This window comes from Meleagris gallopavo, chromosome 1 (genome assembly GCF_000146605.3).
Source record: "Meleagris gallopavo isolate NT-WF06-2002-E0010 breed Aviagen turkey brand Nicholas breeding stock chromosome 1, Turkey_5.1, whole genome shotgun sequence".
NCBI classification, from domain to species: Eukaryota; Metazoa; Chordata; class Aves; order Galliformes; family Phasianidae; genus Meleagris; species Meleagris gallopavo.
This window is the reverse complement of record NC_015011.2, coordinates 154,730,255-154,736,908: the sequence shown is the minus strand read 5'-3', so window position 1 is coordinate 154,736,908 and position 6,654 is coordinate 154,730,255.

Genomic DNA, 6,654 nt, shown 5'->3' with positions numbered 1-6,654 from the left:
GATGATCTCTAGAGGTCCCTTCCAACCCCTACAATTTTGTGATTCTGTGATTCTGTGATCAAATTCTTCTTTCTCTTACATCACAGAGACAAAAGGCACTCAAAACAACATATTTGTTATTTCCTTGCAGGAAACAAACAAACAAACAAACAAACAAAAACCTCTTGAAACTGTCTTGACCTGAAAACAGTGTATTGTTCCTGGAAAAAAAAAAAACATAAAAGAAGGTCCAGAAGACCCTTTCCATCTGTTTGAGCTCTCCTTTGTTTCTGACTCAAACTTGCTTTCCAAGGCATTTCTTGGGACAGGACTCTGACTTATGCAGGAGGCGAGTGGTGGGTGTCACCAGGTGGCAATCAACATCACTTTGTGGACAATTTTACATTTCAAAGCATTTCTTTGTACTGTTTGCCTTCAAAAGGGTGTGCTCAGGAGAGTTTATTGGCTGAAGACTCTGCCTGGGAGAAAATGACTCCAGCCTGATAGGATAGATTGGGAAATGATACCATTGCATCATATACAATTGGCATTTCCTAGCTTCCTCTTATCTGCTGACTTAAAATTTGCAAGGCCTGGAAGATGGCAACAAAGGAGTTCCCCCTGAGATTCAAAAGCCAGAAATTGTCACTCCAAAGAGAGCTGACCATTTTGGATATAAATAAGTTTATAATGTTGGAAAGAGCAGTATTAAACTGAACAACACAACCTCCAACGACTCATCACTATGGAAGATTACATCCAACAACATTGGAACCCTCGGTAGTGACTCTCTCTTGCTTTCTACAAAGACTCCTTGCTTCTATTTCCTATCTCTTTTCTATTTCCCATCTTCCCCATCTCCCTTAGTGACTAGGATTTGTAGTAAACTGGCTGGACCAACAGTTGAACAGTTGTTTCTTAATGTCACTGTCGGGTATACATATATTAAAAGAACCTCCTCTCCCTCTTACAAATTGAAGTAAGACACCATTTAATCCACCTTTTTCTCCTAATGAAAAGACAAAAATTTACACACAGATTTGTTTTCTTATCTCAGCAGTTGTGTGATTAGGTGTACTATAAAAGCATCCCCTCCCATATGTTTTCTGTATGGTATAATGCTCATTCATGTTGTATTATAAGAAAAAAAAAATTCTCTGAATTTTGGTGAAAAACACTGAAAGACATATTTTTGAGACTCTATCAAGTTATCAAATTATTGCTTTCTACATTTTTTTTCTATTAAATTTGAAAGGCTCTGGAAATTAGGCTTAACTCCAAGTAGTAGCTTTGATCATAGAATTACAGAATGGCTTGGGTTTGGAGGAGCCTCAAAGATCATCAAGCTTCAATCTACCTGCCACAGGCATAGCCATGTGTTGTTTGACTAAGTTGTCCTGAGTGGTTGTACAACTGTCTTTTACATTCCATTCACAGCAGTAGTACCATCCCTTGATTATGATAGAGTAACCTAAAAGTAAGCCCTTTGTTTTCTCTTGTTTATGTTATCATGTTATCTTCCTCACAGAGTTGAAGATACTAACTACGTACAGTAACTGTATTTTGATTACTACTCATTGGGATCAATGGGATCAAATCACTGAAGGGGGAGAATGAGAAGCATCTAGAAGTCCAAGAAAGGGGCAGAACCATGAAGCAGTGCTCTGCTTTTTTTGATATGCACAAATCAATCTAGTATGACCACTACTGAGGCAATCCTAGTATTTGATCTCAAGAGGATGAAGACAGCAATTAAAGTGACACTGAGGAGTGGAAAAAAAGTTACTACGTGGAGATTTAAGAGGAGCCTATATCTGTGTACTCAGTTTGTAGAAGTGGCAACAGTTGGCAGCTGGCCCTCCGTGTGAGCTGCCACAGTCTTTTGGAATAAGCCCTCTGTCTGGTGGAGACCATATTTAGGCCTGCCGTATCAGAGACTGCCTAGAGAAAAGCAGGTCACTTGAGCAAGGAGGGACAATACTTACAGTCTTCACCACTTGACCCATCTCCCACACCCACAGCTGCAGCACCATATGGGCAGCATGGGCTGCGCTCACTCATTGAACCTCCCCATTCTCAGTAGGCAGTGACAATAGTTACTCACCTGGGGTGCTCCCTAGAGCTATTTAAATCTTATTATCAGGTGCAACTGTCAAGAGCAGGTAATGACACGTTCATAGGGTTTTTAAACTGTGCAGCTAATATGCCAGCTCTACCCCTGCTGACTCAGGAGCCTGCCCATAAGCTGCCAGCTCCCCAGCACAAGTGTGGAGACTAGCACTGTTGCTGGCTTCAAAAAAGCCTTAAAAAAGAGCTTTTTTTGTTGGTCTTTTTTTACTCCAGATCCCTTGTCCAGTGCAATCTTACCTGCTCTGAAGCTAGTCTCCACAGCAAATCCTTATAAAGCTTGCTGAGGACAAGTCCAGGTGAGTCATGGTCAAGGGCTGAGAAATCCTTTGCCTAAAGGACACAAATGGACAAGTCCAGGCAAATTCTGGTCAAAGTTGGTGAAATCTTTTGTCTGAAGATTTGCAGGCCAGGGGCAAGGAGAAGAGATAAGCCTAAGCTTAATGGTCTGGAAGCAGTCTTTTGTGTGGGCTTATCTTGAGGGAGATAGCCATCTCAGGAGACACTGACCCAAGCACCTTGGAATGCCGCATTGGCAGAAGGAGGATAAAGAAGGGAACAACAACTATGAGTGTGTGTGTCATCAGATGCCTCTCAACTTGATACCTGCCTGCTGACAGACTCTCCAGGGTCTGCTACCTGAAACCTGCCTCTTCCTCCTGGATTTGCTCTGTCACTTTACCTGCTTGCTGCCTAAGGCTGACCACGCTGCTGCTGCTCTCCCCCTGTGCGCTTGCCTCAGGCCATGAGAACGGTGTCAACTGGACACTGCTAGATCTTGGTCATGACTATCCCCTCTTTACATAATTCTTGCTTGTTTCCTATCCCCTTACCTTCCTTTCCCCATCATTCATAATAGTCACTGGCCTCCCCTTCCCCATCTCCCTGATTGACTAAGATTTGTAATAAACTGGTTGGACCAACATTTGAGCCATTGTTTCTTAATCTCATGTTCGGTATACATCTATCAAAGAACATCCTCTCCCTCCTATAAAGTGAACCAAGACACCACTCCTGCTCTTCCATGTAGGCACACACAATACCACAACAAGAAGCCTGAGATTTATCAAAAGAGATTTCAGGCTCTGGGAAGGTGACTAAAGGATTAAGAAGAACAAATAGTGTTTTCCTTAGCCCCCTGGGGAATACAGTTAGGAACATTGAGTTGACCGAAGAGATGATACAGCACTGTCTGACAGCAGGGAGGCTAATGGGAGCATCTACACTGCACCAAGGATCACTTAGATTTGAGAAGCACATCTGAAATTCTTGCATATCAATGCACACAGTCTGAGGAACAAATGATGACATTTTTAGATAAACTAAAAATGTCAGTTCTTTCAGTCCTTTGCCGAAGTTATGGTATCACTGGTATTAGTGAGCGTTCATAGGACGAGTCCCAGGACTGGAGTAATGGTATAGGGGGTTATGAACTGTTCAGGAAAGACAGACAAGGCAAGGAAGGTGAAGATTTTGCACTGTCTGCAAGGGAGAGATTAGACTATACAGCTTTTGCAGCTAAGGATGATGTGGTAGAGAACATCTGAGGATAGATAGTAAAGCAGATATCACTGTGAGTATCTGCTATCAACCACTCATTCAGGCTGATGGCATAGATCAGCTGTTCTGTAGATAGAACCCTGACCTAGTATTTTTGTATTCTTCTACAATAAAGGAACACAATTGGGGGATGAAATACATGTAATCTTTTTGAATTTTAATAAGTCATTGAATATTGTTTTCCACAGTATTTTTATGGACAGATTGTTCACCTGTGAGTTGAGTAGGCTTATGTTATGCTCATGATGAATTTGTTGAATGCTAGAGCTCAAAGGGTTCTAGTAAATGGGGCTACATCTGACTGGCAGCCAGCCACTAGCAGCGTTCTCAGGACTTCATTATTACTACAGCTTGTTCTGGTCAACATTTTCATCAATGATCTGGACGCAAGAGTGGAATGTGAAATTTACTGATGATAATAAACTGCTGCTGCCTTCCTAGTAAAAGGAAAGGCCTTGCAGAGAGATCTAGATACACTGGAGCACTGAACAACCTGGATTGACCTGAAATTCAGAAAGGTAAATGCTGGGACAGAGTAATGCTGAACACAGGTACAGACAGAGATGAGTGGCTAAAGAACATCTCTTCAAGAAGGGATCTGAGGGTACTGGTCAGCCATAGGCTCAGCAGGAGTTAACAGTGTAGCCTAGAAGCCAAACCTCATTTTTGGTTAAACAGAGGAGAGGTGATTTCTCCAGCATAGCTGCCAGTGGTGCAGCCTCACCTTGAATATTGTATACATTTCTGGGCTCCACAATGAAAGAACTGGTCAGGCAGTTGTACTTAGTGATCTTTGTGGATTTCTTCCAAATGAACAATCCTATTTTATTCTGTTTGGTTCTATTCTTCTCAAAGTAGTAACTTAGCTTGGAGGGAGCATATGAGGTTCTTCTATGTTTTTGTTGTTGTTGTTTGTTAGTCTTTGGTACAGGACCCCAAGTGGAAGAACAACGGTACTTTTTTATTGAGGTAATGGAGGCAAATGCTGCTGGAGATCTTATTTTGACTCAGTCTAAGCTCGTTCTCTGTATGGTGCTATGAAAGCAGTAAGTCATTCTGTGATTTTATGATCCTATGTTTAATAATGTGGAGCCGTAGCTGAATATTTTTCAGATACGTAGGGAAGTGCAACATCAAAATGAATGCATATAGGAGATGCCTCAGTTTTAGTCAGAACTATAGCATTAACCCATATTTTTCAAACTGATCTTGAATTGGAATTTTGAATCTCTCTTTCATTTTGCACTATGGTAGATAAAACCTCAGTGAATACTATCACGTAATTTCCACAGTTTAAACTGGAAGAAAACACTGGACAGCTATTGTAACTGCTGACTTTGAAATATACTTTCCTATCTGAACTAGAACTGGAATATCTTAACATTCACACTGCTGCAACTATGTCATTACAATTTGATATTTAATCTGTAGAGCAAGTAATTATTAGGGCAGGAAGAGTAGTGAAGTGATATTGAGTATTTTATAATGAATAGTAATATTATCTATCAATGTTCAAAGCGTGAACATAGCTTAGGAGAATGAGAAATAGTCTTAAATAGAACTGCTGACATTTACAAGCTCACATTTCACTGTCAAGGAGTATTCTCTAACACTTGCTCAGAATACAATATTTCAATGCGAATTCCAGATAGTGAAATCATCAATAGAATATTTATACACAACAAATAGAGAACTATTCAATTTTGCAAACACAATCTTATTTTCTCTAGGCAGAAAACCACTTTAGTGTATCTATTCCTAGTCATCTATTCCTTGGCATTCAACGTATTTTTTTTCTGAACTTCATAGCCAGTAGTAATCCACCCACAAAAACCTTCGAGACCTGACAGTTACTCCAAACCATTAAATACAGCAGTTCTTCTATTAAGTTTCTCTCATTAATACTTGAGAAAGAGTTATTATTTTGACTAGATTTGAGTTTAACCAGAACTTTCATACTAGATAGTATTATATTCATTATTAAAAACATCTTTCTCATTGGAGATTTAGAGAACCTTCCATTAATTGTAAAGGTAAATGGTGTAATTCAATATAAATGATTCAGTTTCCCAAACCTTTTAGGATACACAATAGATATAAAAAGAAAATACTATGTCTCTAGTACAGCTGAACACAAGGACACAAGATGACTTACAGACATAATAAATCAAAGCATCATAGAATGGCTTGGGTTAGAAGGAGCCTTGAAGTTCCATCTGAACACCATCTAGCTCCACCCTTCTTTCCATGGGTAGAGTTGACAACAACTACTAGATAAAAGTCATTACTTCACTGTACAGGTCCCCATCCAACCTGGCCTCAAACACCTACAGGCAAGGCTCATCCACAATTTCTCTAGTCATCTTTTTCCAGTGCCTCACCACATTATGAATGAAAAAATTCCCCTAGCATCCACCCTAAGTCTCCTGTTAGTTGATAAATATTCCCCCTTATACCATCACTTACAGAACATGTAAATACTGCCCTCCATCTTTTGTATAAACTCCCTTTAAATACTGGAAGGCCACTAGAAGGTCTCCCTGGAGCTTCTTCCAAGCTAAAGAAGTTCAGCTTTCTCAGCCTGTTTTCATAGTGGCAATGTTTCTGTCCTCTGATCACCTTCATGGCTCTCCTCTGGAATCACTGCAACAGGTCCATGCCCTTCTCATGCAGCTGAATACAATACTCCAGGCCTCATGAGAATAGAATAGAGAGGGAGAACCATTTCCCTTGACCTGCTAATCATGCTTCTTCTGATGCAGCCCAGTTGGCTTTCTGGGCATCAAGTACACATCACCAGCAAGGTAAACTTATCCTGGGCAGAAATTCAGTACTGAATTTCACATGCTTGAACACAGACATCTATAACCATCTGATGTTTCCCATCTCATCTTGTCTGGTTTTAGCTACCATTCCAAAATGTTTTCTATATGTCTATTGTAATAATTATTTTTACACTGATTTTCCAGGCTGAAGGATTCCCCCCCC